The sequence below is a fragment of the Arachis hypogaea genome, chromosome 16 (genome assembly GCF_003086295.3).
Source record: "Arachis hypogaea cultivar Tifrunner chromosome 16, arahy.Tifrunner.gnm2.J5K5, whole genome shotgun sequence".
Classification (NCBI taxonomy): domain Eukaryota; kingdom Viridiplantae; phylum Streptophyta; class Magnoliopsida; order Fabales; family Fabaceae; genus Arachis; species Arachis hypogaea.
Window position 1 is genome coordinate 80097279 of NC_092051.1, and position 11321 is coordinate 80108599.

Genomic DNA, 11321 nt, shown 5'->3' on the forward strand with positions numbered 1-11321 from the left:
TGCCACAATCACAAAAGAAATGTAAATGATTGATGCTTCTATCTAGCTCATTTTATGAAATCTTTTTCTTATGTTTCTTCCTTGAAAACAAGCTTTACATTCTCTTATTAGCTTCTCCTTTTGGGTGCTTTGCCCCGTGAGTTGATAACAAAGCTACGATTCTAAATGCTTTATTTTCAAGTATTACCACTTGACACATAAAAACCACAAGCATTTAATTAGAGGACTTCATTAAGCTCATTTGTTTCTTTTTTTGACTCTCTAATTATTGATGCTCAGAACCTTGAACTTTGAGGGAGTGCTTTTGCACTTGAGCCTAATCTTGACTCTAAGTGTTTTGTTTTCAAGCTTTTTGCTTGATACATAAACACCACAAGTACTTAAAAATGCAATTGTCATTGGTACTCAGAGCCTTCAGCTTTCTCATTCTTTCCCTTTTTCTTTTCTTGCCTTAATTTGCAATTGCTTCTTTAAGGTTTTCATGATTTCCAAAGATTTTACAAAATATTCTAGATGAAAACTTCAATTAAATAAAATCCAATGCAATTGAGCATTAACCATACTAGCCTTCCAACACTTGTATGTACATGCTAAATTCTTCTTAAATTCCTTGTTTGTTTATGATCATGATATTTTACTGCTTTGAACTCACAAAACTCAAGTTGATAGTCATAATGTCATAGCAACATGTTGCAAATCAAAATTCAGGCTATGCTTATTCATACCACACATGAATACAGAGAAGATAGAGACAATCATGCAATTTAAAGTGCTGGAACAAATGAGAGAAAAAGGAACTTTACAACCTTGTAATTCATATTCTCTATTGTTGTCATTTTCCTTTTATTCTTCCCTTTCCCTTGCCAAACTCAGAATGCTTGCTCATCCTCAAGCAAGAATTAGAACAATGGCTATGGGGCTAAGATGGATCATGAATGTCTTACATAATGAAAAGTCAGTAGCACATGTGTTTTAAGCAAGCAAATTTAAAGATAACAATCAAGGCACAAGAAACAGAGACATTGTAATTGCAAGCATAAGAGGGTGTGCATGATACATTGCATAAGGATATAAGTGGCACACCAAACTTAGTGTGGCATTCTCACTTGGAATTGATGCAAGTATCCCGTGTGGATTGGAAATAAATTTTGTGGCACAGCAACACCAAACTTAGAATGCAATCCTATGTCAATTTATTTGAACTAAAACTAAACAAAGGGAACTGTTATATGTTAAATACAATAACCAAGTCAGGAATCTGTCATGAATAAGGATTTCTTGGTGATGTATTAACAAAAACAGTTAAGGAGCAAAATAAATGAAAGCTTTAAAAACAAAGAAATGACTAAAACAGAAAAAAATTAGACCAATAGAAAGATAATACTGTAAAGGCATTATGATTATGCAGACAGGTGGTGTTGTTGGATTTCTTGCATAGAGAATTAAGTGGCACACCAAACTTAGAATCTTAGTGTGGCACATCAAAGAAATGAAATGTTACCCAAGGTTGGGTGATGAGCGGATAATTTATACGCTTTTTGGCATTATTTTTACATAGTTTTTAGTATGTTCTAGTTAGTTTTTTTATATTTTTATTAGTTTTTAAATAAAAATCACATTTCTAGACTTTACTATGAGTTTGTGTGTTTTTCTATAATTTTAGATATTTTCTGGCTGAAATTGAGGGACCTGAGCAAAAATCTGATTTAGAGGCTGAAAAAGGACTGCAGATGTTGTTGGATTCTGACCTCCCTGCACTCGAAGTAGATTTTCTGGAGCTACAAAAACCCAATTGGCACGCTCTCATTTGCGTTGGAAAGTAGACATCCAGGGCTTTCTAGAAATATATAATAGTCCATACTTTGCCCAAGTTATGACGACACAAATTGGCGTTTAACGCCAAGTCTTTACCCTATTCTGGCGTTAAACGCCAGAAACAGGTTGCAAACCAGAGTTAAATGCCAGAAATAGGCTACAACCTGGCGTTTAACTCCAAAAAACGTCTCTACATGTGTAAAGCTCAATGCTCAGCCCAAGCACACACCAAGTGAGCCCCGGAAGTGGATTTCTGCACTATCTGCACTTAGTTACTTATTTTCTGTAACCCTAGCTACTAGTTTAGTATAAAAACAACTTTTAGAGATTTATTTTACATCTGATGACATTTTACACGTTTCATATTGTATTTCTGACAGCATGAGTCTCTAAACCCCATGGTTGGGGTGAGGAGCTCTGCTATGTCTTGATGAATTAATGCAATTACATCTGTTTTCTATTCAATCACGCTTGTTTCTGTTCTAAGATACTCGCTTGTATTTAACCGTGATGAATGTGATGACCCATGACACTCATCACCATTCTCAACCTATGAACGCGTGCCTGACAACCACTTCCGTTCTGCCTTAGATTGAGTGTGTATCTCTTAGCCTCTTGGTTCATTATCAGAGTCTTCGTGGTATAGGCTAGGATTATTGGCAGCCATTTCTGAGATCCAGAAAGTCTAAACCTTGTCTGTGGTATTCCGAGTAGGATCTGGGATGGGATGACTGTGACGAGCTTCAATCTCACGAGTGTTGGGCGTAGTGACAGATGCAAAAGGATCAATGGATCCTATTCCAACATGAGTGAGAACCGACATATGATTAGCCATGCGGTGACCGTGTATTTGGACCATTTTCACTGAAAGGATGGATGATAGCCATTAACAACGGTGATCCACGAACTTACAGCTTGCCATAGATGGAGCCTTGCATGCGTGAAGAAGAAGACAGTAGAAAAGCAGAGATTCGAAAGACAGAGCATCTCCAAATCCTCAATCTGTTCTCCATTACTGCATAACAAGTATTATTTATTTTATGCTATTTACTCTTCATAAATATAATCACTCTTATCATTGATTTCCTGACTAAGAATTACAAAATAGCCATAGCTTGCTTCAAGCCGAAAATCTCCGTGGGATCGATCCTTACTCACGTAAGGTATTACTTGGACGACCCAGTGCACTTGCTGGTTAGTAGTACGAGTTGTGAAAAGTGTGATTTACAATTCGTGCACCAAGTTTTTGGCACCGTTGCCAGGGATTGTTCGAGTTTGGACAACTGACGGTTTATTTTGTTGCTTAGATTAGGAAAAATTTTTCTTTTTGGTTTAGAGTCTTCTATTATTGTTTTTGGTTAAAATTTTAAAATCCTTATTTTATTTTTCTAAATTATTTTCAAAAATTTTCAAAACCAATAACTTCATGATTTAGTCTTCTGTTTGAGTTTAGTTTCATATTTTAAGTTTGGTGTCCTTTGTGTTTCTTTTTTCTAAAAATTTTTAAAAATTTGTTCTTGGTGTTCATCTTGATCTTCAAAGTATTTTTGGTGTTCATCTTGACATTCAAAGCTTGCTTGTTTGTTTTCTTTGTTTTGATCTAAAAATTCTAAGTTTGGTGTCATTTTATTGTTTTTCTCTCTCCTCATTAATTCCAAAAATATCTTTTCCCTTTATTTTAATTAAATTTTTGAAATTTCCCTTTAAAAATTTAGATTTTTATTTTAAATTTTTTATCTTATCTTAGTTTTAAATTTCAATATTCAAATATTTTTCAAAAAAAAAATTATATCTTTTTCAAAATCATTTTATTTCAAATTTCAATTTTCAAAATTTGAAAATCTTTTATAAAATTTTTCAAAATCTTTTTCCTTTTAGACATAATTTTCAAAATTCTTGTCCTATTTTACTATTTTGATTGAAAAATTTTGAGTTTGGTGTTTCCTTGTTAAGAAAATTCCAATCTTTAAAATTTTAAAATCATATATCTTTCAAATCTTTTCCTTTGTTTACTTTCTTACAAGTATCTTTAATTTTAAGACATATCTTTTTCAAAACTCCCTAACCACTTTCTCTCCTTTCAATTTTCGAAAATCATATCCAAAATTTTTCAAATCTTTTTAATTAATTAGCCATTTTAGCATTCGAATTATTTATTTATTTATTTTATTTTACTTTTTCTCTTAGTTTTTGAAACTTATATTTTATTTTCCAATTTTTTATTTTATTTCTTTCTTTTTAATTCGGTTTATCCTTAATTAAATAAAAAATCTATATATATATTTTAATTACAATCCACATCATCTGCCTTTCTCCATCATGGACTTAAGTGGAAATGAACAGTCCAAAAGGACTTTGGGGTCATATGCTAACCCTATTACTGCTGCATACGGGAGTAGTATCTGTATACCTCCCATCAGAGCAAGCAGTTTTGAGCTAAATCCTCAGCTCATTGTCATGGTGCAGCAAAATTGCCAGTATTCAGGTCTTCCATAGGAAGAACCTACTGAGTTTCTGGCACAGTTCTTGCAAATTGATGACACAGTGCGTGACAAGGAGGTAGATCAGGATGTATACAGGCTGTTACTGTTTCCATTTGCTGTAAAAGATCAAGCTAAGAGGTGGTTAAATAACCAACCCACAGCAAGCATAAGAACATGGAAACAGTTATCAGACAAATTCCTGAATTAATATTTCCCTCCAAAAAGGATGACACAGCTAAGGCTGGACATCCAAGGCTTTAAACAAGAGGATGATGAATCCCTCTATAATGCGTGGGAGATGTACAGAGGGATGCTAAGGAAATGCCCTTCTGAAATGTTTTTAGAGTAGGTGCAGTTAGACATCTTCTACTATGGGCTTACAGAAAAAGCTCAGATATCTCTAGACCACTCAGCTGGTGGATCTATACACATGAGAAAGATTGTTGAAGAGGCTCAAGAGCTTATTGATATAGTTGCTAGAAATCAGCATCTGTACATAAGTAATGAGTCCTCCATGAGAGAAGAAGCTAAGGCAGTATCAACTGACTTTAGTCCTCAGGAACAAGTTGCTGAACTCAATCAGCAACTATCTTCTATAACAAGGCAGTTAGCAGAATTTAAGGAGATGCTACAAGAAACCAAAATTGCCAACAAGGATATGGAATCACAATTGAATCAGACAAAACAGCAGTTATCAAAATAGAAAACAGAGGAGTGCCAAGCAGTTCAATTAAGAAGCGGAAAAACATTAAATACTCCAACTCAAAGCAGCAGAAAGCCAAGAAAAGAACAGCTGATAGAGGATGAGCGACATGCTACCCAAAATCCCTCTGAAGATAGTAAGAGCCCAGAGAGGAATATGTCTGGCGATCAAACACCAGAAACAGGTGAAAAACTGGCGTTAAACTCCAATTCCACGTCCAGTTCTGGCGTTCAAACGCCAGTGAGGGATCAGACACCTGCAAGTGCTGATGCTAACTCCCTCAAGAAGGCTTCTCAACCTGCCTCTGTAGGAATTAAACCTGCAGCAACTAAGGTTGAAGAATATAAAGCCAAAATACCTTATCCTCAGAAAATCCGCCAAGCAGAATAGGATAAACAATTTGCTCGCTTTGCAGATTATCTCAGGACTCTTGAAATAAAGATTCCATTTGCAGAGGCACTTGAGCAAATACCCTCTTATGCTAAGTTCATGAAAGAGATCTTAAGTCATAAGAGGGATTGGAGAGAAACAGAAAAAGTTTTTCTCACTGAAGAGTGCAGTGCAGTCATCCTAACAAGCTTACCAGAGAAGCTTAAGGATCCCGAAAGCTTTATGATACCATGCACACTAGAGGGTACTTGTACCAAGACAGCTCTATGCGACCTTGGGGCAAGTATCAATCTAATCCCTGCATCCACTATCAGAAAGCTTGGCTTGACTGAAGAGGTTAAACCAATCCGGATATGTCTTCAACTTGCTGATGGCACCATTAAATATCCATCAGGCATAATTGAGGACATGATTGTCAAGGTTGGGCCATTTGCCTTTCCCACTGACTTTGTAGTGCTGGAGATGGAGGAGCACAAGAGTGCAACTCTCATTCTAGGAAGACCTTTCCTAGCAACTGGACAAACCCTCATTGATGTCCAAAAAGGGGAAGTGACCTTAAGAGTCAATGAGGATGAGTTCAGACTAAATGCTGTTGAGGCAATGAAGCATCCAGACACATCAAAAGACTGCATGCGTGTTGATATTATTGACTCCCTGGTAGAGGAGATCAACATGGCTGAGAGTCTCGAATCAGAGCTAGAAGACATCTTTAAAGATGTTCAGCCTGATCTGGAGGAATCAGAGGAAATAAAAGAGCCTCTGAAAATTCCTCAGGAAGAGTAGAAACCTCCTAAACCCAAGCTCAACCCACTACCACCATCCCTGAAATATGCATTTCGGGCAGAAGGTGACACTTTTCCAATGATCATAAGCTCTGCTTTAAATCCACAGGAAGAGAAAGCATTACTTCAAGTGCTAAGGACACACAAGGCAGCTCTTGGGTGGTCCATAAGTGATCTTAAGGGCATCAGCCCAGCAAGATACATGCACAAGATCCTATTGGAGGATGATACTAAGCCAGTGGTTCAACCACAGAGGCGGCTAAATCCAGCCATGAAGGAGGTGGTGCATAAAGAGGTCACCAAGTTACTAGAGGCTGGGATTATTTATCCTATTTCTGATAGCCCCTGGATGAGCCCTATCCAAGTTGTCCCCAAGAAGGAAGGCATGACAGTGGTTCATAATAAAAGAAATGAACTGGTTCCTACAAGAACAGTTACAGGGTGGCGTATGTGTATTGATTACAGAAGGCTCAATACAGCCACCAGGAAGGATCACTTTCCTTTACCATTCATAGACCAGATGCTAGAAAGACTAGCAGGTCATGAATACTACTACTTTTTGGATGGCTATTCAGGTTATAACTAAACTGCAGTAGATCCTTAGGACCAAGAGAAAACAACATTCACATGTCCTTCTGGAGTGTTTGCCTACAGAAGGATGCTTTTGGTCTGTGCAATGCACCTGCAACCTTTCAGAGGTGCATGCTTTCTATCTTCTCTGATATGGTAGAGAAATTTTTGGAAGTCTTCATGGATGACTTTTCAGTCTTTGGAGACTCATTCAGCTCCTGCCTTAACCATTTAGCACTTGTTCTGAGAAAATGCTAAGAGACCAACCTAGTTTTAAACTGGAAAAAATGTCACTTTATGGTGACTCAAGGGATTGTCCTTGGGCATAAAATTTTAAACAAAGGAATAGAGGTGGATCAAGCTAAAGTTGAAGTAATTGAAAAATTACCACCACCTGCCAATGTTAAGGCAATCAGAAGCTTTCTGGGGCATGCCGGATTCTATAGGAGGTTTATAAAGGATTTTTCAAAAATTGCAAAACCTCTGAGCAATCTGCTAGCTGCTGACATGCCATTTGTGTTTGACACAGAGTGTCTACAGGCGTTTGAAACTCTGAAAGCTAAGCTGGTCACAGCACCAGTTATTTCTGTTCCAGACTGGACATTACCATTCGAACTAATGTGTGATGCCAGTAACCATGTCATTGGTGCAGTATTGGGACAGAGGCATAACAAGCTTCTGCATGTCATTTATTATGCAAGCCGTGTGTTAAATGATGCCCAGAAAAATTACACAACCACAGAAAAAGAATTGCTTGCAGTGGTTTATGCCATTGACAAGTTTAGATCATACTTAGTAGGATCAAAAGTGATTGTGTACACTGACCATGCTGCTCTTAAATATCTACTTACAAAGCAGGATTCAAAACCCAGGCTCATAAGATGGGTGTTGCTTCTGCAAGAGTTTGATATAGAAATAAGAGACAGAAAAGGGACAGAGAACTAAGTGGCTGATCATCTGTCCCGGATAGAACCAGTTGAAGGGGCATCCTTTCCCTCTATTGAGATCTCTGAAACCTTTCTGGATGAGTAATTGTTTGCCATTCAGAAAACACCATGGTTTGCAGACATTGCAAACTATAAAGCTGCAAGATTCATACCCAAAGAGTACAGCAGGAAACAAAAGAAAAAATTAATTACTGATACAAAGTACTACCTGTGGGATGAACCATATCTCTTTAAGAGATGTGCAGACAGAATAATCCGTAGGTGTGTGCCTAGAGAAGAAGCACAGAAGATCCTATGGCATTGTCATGGATCACAATATGTAAGACATTTTGGAGGTGAGCGAACAGCCACAAAAGTCCTCCAATGTGGCTTCTTTTGGCCCACTCTCTATAAAGACTCCCGAGAGTTTGTGCATAATTGTGACAGCTGCCAGAGAGCTGGTAATCTGCCTCATAGTTACGCCATGCCTCAACAAAGGATCTTAGAGATTGAGTTATTTGACGTATGGGGTATTGACTTCATGGGGCCTTTTCCACCATCATACTCAAACACTTATATTCTGGTGGCAGTCGACTATGTATCCAAGTGGGTAGAGGCAATTGTAACACCCACCAATAATACTAAGACAGTGCTGAAGTTCCTCTAGAAACATATCTTCAGCAGATTTGGTGTCCCTATAGCACTAATCAGTGATGGGGGCACTCACTTCTGCAAGAAACAACTTTACTCTGCAATGGTCCATATGTAATTAGCCACAAGGTGGCAACTCCATATCATCCACAGGCAAATGGGCAAGCTAAAGTCTCTAATAGAGAACTAAAAAGAATCCTGGAACGGACTGTAAGTACCCGTAGAAAGGTTTGGACAAGAAACTTGGATGACGCTCTGTGGGCATACAGAACAGTATTCGAGACTCCTATAGGGACCTCTCCATACCAACTTGTGTATGGTAAGGCCTGTCATCTGCCCGTGGAACTGGAGCATAAGGCCTACTGGGCAACCAGATTCCCAAACTTTGATGCCAAATTAGCTGGAGAAAAAAGATTGCTCCAGCTAAATGAGCTAGAGGAATTCAGACTCACTGCTTTACAAAGAGAAAGCAAAAAGGTGGTATGACAGAAAGCTGCCATCTAGAGTCTTTGAACCAGGACAGAAGATTCTGCTGTTTAACTCTAGGCTCAGATTATTTCCTGGGAAACTGAAATCCCGGTGGAGGGGACCATATGTGATTACAAGTGTGTCACCATATGGCTATGTGGAGCTTCAAGACATTGACTCTAATAAGAAGTTTATTGTTAATGGACAGAGAGTCAAGCATTATCTTGAAGGCAATCTTGAGCAAGAATGCTCAAAGCTGAGACTATATTAAAAGCTCAGCAAGGTCCAACTAAAGACAATAAAGAAGCGCTTATTGGGAGGCAACCCAATTTTTACTTATCTATGTTAATTTTCTGTTTTCCTTTTTTATTTTATGTTTTCTTTAGGACGATGATCATGTGGAGTCACAGAAATCAAAGCAAAGTCAAAAACAGCATTAAAAATAGCTCACCCTGGAGAAAGAGCTTACTGGCGTTTAAACGCTAGTAAGAAGCATCAGACTGGCGTTTAATGCCAGAAAGAAGCATCAAGCTGGCGTTAAACGCTAGAAACAAGCACCAAGTTGGCGTTGAACGCCAAGAAAGGGAGAAAAACTGGTGTTTAACGCCAGAAACAAGCAACAGTCTAGCATTAAACGCTAGGATTGCACTCTAAGGGCATTTTGCATGCCTCAATGGAGCAGGGATGCTAAATCCTTGACCCCTCAAGATCTGTGGACCCCACAGGAATCCCACCTCTTCTTCTCTCCTCTTCACACCTTTCCATAACACTCTTCTCCATACTCTCTTCACCACTCACATCCATCCATCATAAACCCCTCATAAAGATTCTCACCCTCCCTTGGCCTAACCCACCACACATTTCCATCTCCTCCTTTCTTTCTTATTTTGCTCGAGGACGAGCAAACATTTTATGTTTGGTGTGGAAAAAGCCCCGCTATTTAATTTTCCATAACCATATGGCACCTTCCATGAGATTATAGAAGATCAAAGAGCTATGAGGGAGGAGCAACAAAGGCAAGAAAGAGACATAGAGGAGCTCAAGAGCACCATTGGTTCTTCAAGAGGAAGAAGACGCCACCCTTACTAAGGTGGACCCATTCCTTAATCTCCTTGTCTAATTATTTTTTCTGTTTTCGTTCTCTATGCTTTATGTTTATTTATGTTTGTGTCTGTACTACATGATCATTAGTGTCTAGTGTCTATGTCTTAAAGCTATGAATGTCCTATGAATCCATCACCTTTCTTAAATGAAAAATGTTTTTAATCACAAAAGAACAAGAAGTACATGATTTCAAATTCATCCTTGAAATTAGTTTAATTATTTTGATGTGGTGACAATACTTTTTGTTTCTCTAAATGAATGCTTGAACAGTGCATATGTCTTTTGAATTTGTTGTTTATGAATGTTAAAATCGTTGGCTCTTGAAAGAATGATGAAAAAGGAGAAATGTTATTTGATAATCTGAAAAATCATAAAATTGATTCTTGAAGCTAGAAAAAGCAGTGAAAAGCAAAGGCTTGCGAATAAAAAAATGGCAAAAAAAAATAATAAAAAAAGCAAGCAGAAAAAACCAAGAGCTCTTTAAACCAAAAGGCAAGAGCAAAAAAGCCAGTAACCCTTTAAACTAAAAGGCAAGGGTAAAAAGGATCCAAGGCTTCCAGCATCAGTGGATAGGAGGGCCCACAGGAATAAAATCCTGGCCTAAGCGGCTAAACCAAGCTGTCCCTAACTATGTGCTTGTGGTGTGAAGGTGTCAAGTGAAAAGCTTGAGACTGAGCGGTTAAAGTCGTGATCCAAAGCAAAAAGAGTGTGCTTAAGAACCCTGGACACCTCTAATTGGGGACTCTAGCAAAGCTGAGTCACAATCTGAAAAGGTTCACCCAGTTATGTGTCTGTGGCATTTATGTATCCGGTGGTAATACTGGAAAACAAAGTGCTTAGGGCCACGGCCAAGACTCATAAAGTAGCTGTGTTCAAGAATCAATATACTAAACTAGGAGAATCAATAACACTATCTGGATTCTGAGTTCCTATAGATGCCAACCATTCTGAACTTCAAAGGATAAAGTGAGATGCCAAAACTATTCAGAGGCAAAAAGCTACTAGTCCCGCTCATCTAATTGGAGATAAGTTTCATTGATATTTTGGAATTTATAGTATATTCTCTTCTTTTTATCCTATTTGATTTTCAGTTGTGTGGGGACAAGCAACAATTTAAGTTTGGTGTTGTGATGAGTGGATAATTTATACGCTTTTTGGCATTATTTTTACATAGTTTTTAGTATGTTTTAGTTAGTTTTTATTATATTTTTATTAGTTTTTAAATAAAAATCACATTTCTAGAATTTACTATGAGTTTGTGTGTTTTTCTGTGATTTCAGGTATTTTCTGGCTCAAATTGAGGGACCTGAGCAAAAATCTGATTTAGAGGGTGAAAAAGGACTGCAGATGTTGTTGGATTCTGACCTCCCTGCACTCGAAGTGGATTTTTTGGAGCTACAAAAACCCAATTGGCACGCTCTCATATGCG